The following is an 8,312-nucleotide window of genomic DNA, read 5'->3' as shown; positions in this document are numbered from 1 at the left end:
TGCCAGATTCCTACACGATAACTATTTTTCTGCCAGATTCCTACAAGATAACCATCTTTCTGCCAGATTCCTACAAGATGGATGACCATTTTTCTGCTGATTCCTACATGATAACCATCTTTCTGCCAGATTTCTACAAGATGACCATTTTTCTGCCAGATTCCTACAAGATAACCATTTTTCTGTCAGATTCGTACAAGATAATAATTTTTCTGCCACACTCCTACAAGATAACCATTTTCTGCCAGATTCTTCCAAGATGACCTTTTTCTACCAGATTCCTACAAGATAACAATTTTTCTGCCAGATTACTACAAGATCACCATTTTTCTGTCAAATTCCTACAAGATTTCTCTTTTTCTGCCAGATTACTACAATATAACCATTTTGTGCCTGGATCTTACAAGATAACTTACATCTGTCAGCTTCACCAAAGATAACAATTTTTTGTTCCTGTAATATAAAGATTCCTGTAATATAAGATTCCTGTAATTCCCGTGATTGCTTTTAAGATTCCTGCAATATAAACCCTTTCATGGTGTAATATCTACGAACCTGATTCTTCTCTGGGATTTATTTTTTATCTTAGTTAACTGTGCAACAACATATCGTCAATTGGGATTGTAATGTATTCTTGCAATAGATAATTATTATGTTTGAAAAACTGATGAATTAAGAAAATGCGTTTGTTTTATATGTCTGTTTTTCGTTGAGGCACAATAATTATGTGATGTACTCTACGTAAAATATAAACAAATGAAAATTTTTAGGAGAAGCAGCTCAGTAAACCATCACATTTAGCAACTTTTTATCAAGCACTGTATCATTTTTTTCGAGATTTTTCGTGCTCTTTATAGGATCAACAATACTACTTTAGTGATAATAATTTTCTGAGAAAATAATTTGAGCAGATTAGATATTATTGACCAATTGAAATGCAGCTCAACTGGAACGAACTGTTTTTTATCAGAATCTTGCAAGATAACCTTTTTTCTGCCAGAATCTGGTAAAATAGCCATTCCTCAGGCAGATTCTGCTAGATAAACCGTTTTCTGGGAGAAGCTTGCAAGATCATTTTTCTGTCCGATTTTGAAAGATAACCATTTATCTGTCAATCTGACAGATTCCTGCAAGATAACCATCCAGTCTCGACTCCCAATTTAGAAAAGGTAGGCTCGATTTTTTAAGGGGCTCTTTTGTGTCTATGAAGAAGATTATGTCTTTGAAACTGCTGCATGGTAGCTGTAAAAGCGTTTCATTGTTGCAATTACACTTCAAAAGGAATTCGAATCAAAATTGCAAATGGCGGGAATTTATGAAAAAAAGTACATTACATTGTTTAGATTGCGGAATTAGTTGTTGGTGTTTACCTCAACGTTTTGTAAAAGATTTTAGTTTATTGCCCCTAAAGTTCTGAAGATGTTTGTGCACACGGTCGAAGTTGTTTTGATTGATAATCCGGTTATTTTTTTACACAATTATGTTCTTTCAGTGCATGCTTAATCCAAGTCCGCCAATGATAACCTCCAGCTTTTTGTTGAAGACTATTCTTCTATCTTCTGACGCGTTTGAAGATTTTAATTTGACCGATTGCACTTGTTTTGATTACAATCCGGCTAATTTTTAACGCAAAGAAGTTGTTTTCAATGCTTCAATCCAGGGTCTAAATACCAGCCAGTGACCGGGTTGAGGTGATAAAATATGATTAGTCAATTATTTTGCAAGAGGGGGGAGGTGTCCTCTCAGACGTTTACCTTTAATTACACGGTCGGGGCCATACTTTCGAATCATAGCAGTTATGGGCAAGCAATTAACAGAACTTGTTAAAATAAAAGATTAACATCACTGCTGTAGTGACTCAGAATTTTTAAGTATGAATAGTTCGAATAATTGAATTTTGAGACTGAGGTGAACGAAAACATGGATGTCTGTAAAAAAAATCAAACAATTCTGCTGTCGAAGACCAAATTCCGGCTGGCTCATACCTGACTTTTGCGCAGCTCTTGCCCCTGGTTGATTATTCTCTTCTCTTGTTTAATAGCTGAGAGAAGTTATTTTTGTCTTTCTCTTGGTTCTTAAAACCCAAAGGATTTGGGTTGTTAGCGGTGACTTTTTTGTACGATTGCTCACAGACTTTTTTGATGTCAATTGGAACTCAAATTTGTATTGTGAGTTTAGTCACGATAGAGAAGTAAAGAAGAGAAAAGGGGAGTAGCTCTAAAGCGTGAAATTTTTAATCTGCTTTTGGAGAGGAATGTGAAATCGGTGTTTGAGCAAATTTTTTGTTTTGATATTTTAAACGTTTTTTAATTTGATTTTGAGTCCCTATATGGCAGCTAATGATTTCCAATGTCTTTGGAGTTCACTGAATTGTTCTCGCTGGCCCATATTTGTTGTTGTGTGACATGCACCATTGTCGTTTAATGTTAACTAATGTCTTTTTAATGTTTTAATGATAAATAAAAAATGTTTGTGACTTTGACGCTTGTGTTTATCAACTTGTCTTTTTCATTGAGATTTTTCATACTACCAACTTTTCGTTTTATCATTTTTTTGTCTGACTATTTGACTTCTTGCCCTGAAAAACGAGATAATAGCTAAAGCCCGGAAACCATTAGGTTCTCTTAGAGCCTTACGTCTCACTAGTCCGAAGTATTCGATTCGCCCAAGACATAAATTCATGGTGTGATAGGTGGGTCTTAGAGTTTGACTGCCCTCCCACTTAACCCGACCACCACTGCACCACCTCCACCCTTAACCCGGCACGCTTGGTCTCACGTTCGCTCATCCCCTTCCCCATGCACAACAACCCCCTTCCCCCTTAATAAAGCTAATCTAGCCTCCCTAAGCAGCTGTTTGCTAACAAAGCCATCCGCTAACAAAGCCACCAGTCGTTTTGAGAGCAATTCGATCGACGTTAGTCGGTTATATCTATTCTTTTTTAGTCTGTAATCTTAATCTCATTAAAAGTTCCGATTGGCTTCTTATTGAGACAAAATTGAACCTATTTTATGTTGCAAGTTGGTACCTAATTTTTTTGCATGACTCTGATTCTATGTGGTTTTACAAATTATTAGTGAGTTTTAGAGCTTGCTCGTTCTGTTGTTCTTTTTATTTTCTGGTGGCGGAATCTCAATAATGACATAACATCGGATGAACCATTAATTAGTCCTAATTATAACGGGTTTAACCGGCCTTCTTTCAAAACAATTTATGCATTTAATTTTAATCAATTTTCGGCTATTATTTTTTAAATACGTGGATATTTATTTTCAAACAGTTGCAGCCAATTGTTAGTAATTTTGTCGTTTGCTGACTTTCCGTATCTTCATTACTGAGTACAATTGATAACGGATTTATGGGCCTTTTAGCTTTATATAACATCATTTGCTTTAGGGTTTCAGCTTATAGTCACGTCTTTGCTTTGACGTCACGAAATTTGTGTTGTTTTTGTATACAGGGACATATTTTTGTTGTCCATCAATGGCTCGTATTGTTGAATTTCGGATGGTTATTATGTTTTTGATTATGTGAATGATAATTCAGCACTTGTCCTGTGTATTCTTTTTAAAGACCGCGAAACGAATACCTTATCAGCGAAAGAATATATTTTTTTCATTTTTGTGGCCATTTTATAAATTAATCGAAAAGAAACAAAAACTGCGTTTATAGGGTTCACAAAGCATTAGTGAGTTTTGCTGATTTTTGCTTGACACCTATATAATTAGCGACAATTTCCATTGGTTTTCTAATGAGACGCATGAAATTTTTTTAAGGGCTTTTGTTTAAGCTAAATTTTTAGCTTTGGTGATATCTGTTCAAAAGATTTAATGATTTTTGCTGGCATTTGTTTTTTCATTTTACTTTTTGGTGTATAGAATGTTATCAATTTTGACGTATGATAACTTTGTTAACTTTCAAGCCACTTAGGTTCAAAGATATAAGTTACATTGATGGTTTGTGAAGTTACCTTTTTGTTGTCCTTGTTTTTTCTCGTGTTTTTGTTCTATTTCTCAAATTGGTGTTAGCTTTCAAACATCGCGATGTAAGTGGTTACTTACACCTTTTTAAATCTGTGGAATTTTAATTCAGTAGACGTCTACAAATTAATTCAATTTTTCTCAATTATAAACAAATATTAAATTGTTTATCCTTGTTTATAATTTTTTGTGTGTATTTTAGTTTTATGCTCTGTTGACTGTCAGGTCATGATTCTATTGAACTTTTTTGCAGTGTAATCTTCGACATTTTTTGTTACTGCGCTTAAAATCAACTCAAGCCGCTCATTCTAACGATAATTTTCAGCCTATTCTGTTTAAGTTCGGCTCATTTCATTGTGTTTTTCCCAATCTTTTCCTCTACTCTGGTTCAGGTTTTCTATTGTTACTGTCATTGAAGTTTTTGTTTTCATTCTTCTCTGATCAAATATACGATTGTTGCTACGCCTAAGACCTTTATAGTTGTCGTGGAGCATGGATTTTATTGTCTCCCAAGAAATGTTAGAGATGAGTTCCGTATAAAGGGTTCACAAAGCATTAGTGAGTTATTGAGTTTTGCAGATATTTTTTGGGCACCAATAGCATAACCGACAAGTTCAATCGCTGTTCTGATGAGGCGTTTAATAATCTTTTTTGAGGGTTTTTGTTTATTCATTGCTCTCAAACGAAGTTTGTAGCAATTATATTAGTCCTGTTGGTCCTTTTTTATGCGATTTTTTGCTTGACCATTTTTTTGTCTGACCCATTCGACTCTTCGTCCTTAAAAACAGGATAAACAGGTAGCGTCCAGTGGGCTTTAAGTTTCAGTGGATGCCCCTGGCCACGTTTAGTAGTCTTTCAAGTGCTTAGTATGGTGAAGCTACTGGGTATGCCGTTGTTTATGGTTAAAAGGTCATTTTTAGGAGGTTTTGAGCCCAAAATGTTGCAGTTTTTCGTGTTTCTTCGTCATTTTTGTTGGACCAGTCTAAAATTGAGGCCGGTATAAATAAGTAAAAATCTTTTCCGAGACATATGCTCATTTTAAGAGCTGTATGTTTTGGTACTCCGAACAAATTTATACTAATTCTCACATTTTTTTAAGTTTTTTTGAAAGCTTTTGTCATTTTTCGAGCTTTTCTAGTCCTGTGTATCAAGGAACAACAACCTCTAGGTTTTGATAATAGGGTACTGCATAGTTTATATTGGTAATAGAATGGTTTTCAACATTTTAACATCACGAATTTTAGTATTTTTTTTTTCAAAACTTGCAATTTCAATTTTTTTGACATTTGTCATTTTTCAGGTTTTTTTCACCACACGGTGGAAGAAAACTTCTTTAATGCTTTGATAATAAGTTACTGAAAATCTTTTATTGGCCATGGAATAGTTTTCGGCTTTTTAATATCAGAAATTTTTTCAATTTTTTGACAAAACTTGCAATTTTTTAAAGTTTTTTTTGGAAATTTTTGTCATTTTGCAGTTTTCCCAACCTCAAGAGCCAATGAGATTTCTCAACCTCCTTTTGGGTTTGATAATCGGTTACTGCATAGTTTTTTGATGTGATGGAATGTCTTTTTTTAAAAATTTTCAAAATCACGAATTTTAGCTTTTTTGAAAACTTGCATTTTTTTTCAATTTTATGAGATTTTTATGTCATTTTTCAGGGTTTCTCAGCTTCAGGGGGCAGAAAACCTGCCTAAGGGTTTGATAATAAGGAACCAAAAAAATTTTTGCCATGGAATAGTTTTCAATTTTATATTTCTACAAATTTTAGCAATTGTTTTTCGAGCTTTTTTGAAAATTTTTGTCATCATTTAGGTTTCTCGGACCTCAGGAGACAAGGAATCTACTCTAGGGTTTGACAATAGGTTTCAGACTAGTTTCTAGATGTAATAGAATGTTTTTCAAGATTTTAATTTTAAGAATTTAAGAAATTTTAAGATTAATTGCAATTTTGTCAACTATTTTAATAAACCATGTGTTTTTTAGTTATATGCTTTTTTGATTGTCAGGTCATGATTCCATGCAATTTTTTGGATAGTATTTCTGCATTTTTTTATTATGCTTAAAATCAACCCAAGCAGCTCCATTTTTATGATTATTTTCCGCCAATTCTGTTTAAATTGGGCTCATTTCTTGTGTTTTCCCCAATCAAACACACTGCTCTGGTTCAAGTTTTCTATTGTTGCTGTTATTAATGTTTTTGTTTCAGGTCTTTTTTAATCAACCCTATGAATTGTTGCTACGCTTTAGACCTTTAAAGTCTTCGCGCAGTTTACATTTGATTGCTCTCTTAAGAAATGTTGATTTTGATGACAGCGACTACTCGGCTACTCTCGCCCGTTTAAATCAGTTCTATAAATCTTTCGTGATTGCTAAGCTACTGCTCATCTCATTTCGCAAGAGACGTTGTTTGAGCTTAAGTTAGATAACAAAAGAAGTCATATAAGTTAACATTCTTAAGCATCTTTTCTGTTCATTTTACCAAAACCAAATAAACCCTCACAAATATTAATTCTTCAAAACTATCGAAATTTTAAAAATGACTCAATTTTGTCCGCAAGGTGAAACGCTCGCCACTGTTTTCGACAAATCAAACGGTGGTTTTTCACAATGCGCTGCAAACATAATTTTCCCGATTTTATTACTAACTTTATCACTAATCAGATTGGTTATAATCCGACCGTGGAAAGCTAAACGAGCACCCTTGCAGTTCGGAAACCCCGCTTTGGCTAAACAAGAATGTGCTGAAAATTCGGGAATTTCTCAAAATGGGTCCACAAGCCCGGGACAAACCATTAAAACACCCAGAAAGCGCGCCAGCCTTTCTGATTCTGAAAATGATCTGGCATCTAACAACGAGGATTCTTTAACATCGGTTACTGACAACCAGCCTTTAATTAATTTAAGAAGAACATCAAAGTTCCATCTGCTTCAAAAAATATTTATTTGGTTAAATTTTTGTTACCCGATTAATTACGGAATTTTAACGACAATTAATGTGAGCTTGAATGGTGGTTTTGTGTGGGAGTGGCCAATTTTTGTAATTTTAATGAAAGTTGCTTGGGTTTTATTAACTTACAACTTGAAATCGGAAGTTTCAGCTGCTTTAGAGCGCTCTAATAAACCAGTTTACTCTCATAACTTCTTACTAATATTATTTTGGTTAACTAGTTTTGGTTATGAATTAATACCACTTATAAACATGACAGTAACTTCATGGCATTTTAACTGGGCAGATGATTTTGATAAAGTTGCAATCATGCTGTTATCAGTTAGAATTATTTATTTGTTAGTTATACTGTCGATAGCTTTTTATGCACCCGGGTTGCCCGCAAAACCAAGAAATAGCTCCACAAGTTCTGGAAATTTTAGTTATTTTCGCAGAGGTTCTCAGAATGATTCTGGTCGATTAACCACAGATAATCAGAGCACGTTCAGAAACTTGCTTAAGAAGTTCAAATTTCTTTGGCCTTATATTTGGCCGAAAGACGAGCCGTTATCTCAGGTTTACGCTATTCTATGTTTTGCTATGTTGGTTCTTGGTCGGGTGGCGAACGTGTTCATTCCTGTTTTCTACTCAGAAGTCGTCAATGCTCTGTCTAATAAAGGAAAACTGTTTCTCCCTAGAAAGTAATAAACTATTAATTGGTTAGACTATTTAGAAACGCGCGCTGACTAAAATTTTAATCGCAGAACGCACATTATGAAGCATTGACTTCATACGTTCAAAAATCATTAAAAAAACTGCTAAGACTAAAACTTTGTCATATATGAAAGTTCTCTGACTGTAAATTTTTTTACAATGGTAGTTTTGTTATTACAGCTTCATAAATGGGAATTTTAGGATTAACTTTCTCAATGATGGAAGTTCTATGGTATAATTCTCGATAATCAACAAAACGGAGGCATTAAATGGGGCCTGGTTATTTCAAGATACCTCTTGAGCTTCGTAAACTACAAGGAACAATTTCACACATTTTTCTTGCAACCTAAGAAAAGACCGAGGCTCTTTCTCCAAGACGTGATATAGCTAATTCTAAAACAAAATACCAGCCTGGCCAGGGTTAAAAACATATAGCATGACAGTAAAATAATATACATACTATAGTTGCTGCAAAGGCCGCTGTTATACAAAATAAAAATTTTAAAAATTTTGCTGTTTTTCAAGTAAAATGTCGCCAAAAATGTATCTTACTTACGTGGTGAAAGTGTAAAATTGGTCACAGGAATTGTGAGGACCATGTAATGTTGACCGGTAAAATGTTACTTTTAGCAACCCTAACTTAACCTTGGACATAAAATAATATTGGTCCAAGTAAGTGGGATCATGAT

Source organism: Convolutriloba macropyga, chromosome 4, assembly GCF_964194025.1.
Source record: "Convolutriloba macropyga chromosome 4, txConMacr16.3, whole genome shotgun sequence".
Taxonomy (NCBI): domain Eukaryota; kingdom Metazoa; phylum Xenacoelomorpha; order Acoela; family Convolutidae; genus Convolutriloba; species Convolutriloba macropyga.
The sequence above is the reverse complement of the archived record's forward strand: the minus strand, read 5'-3'. Positions refer to the sequence as shown.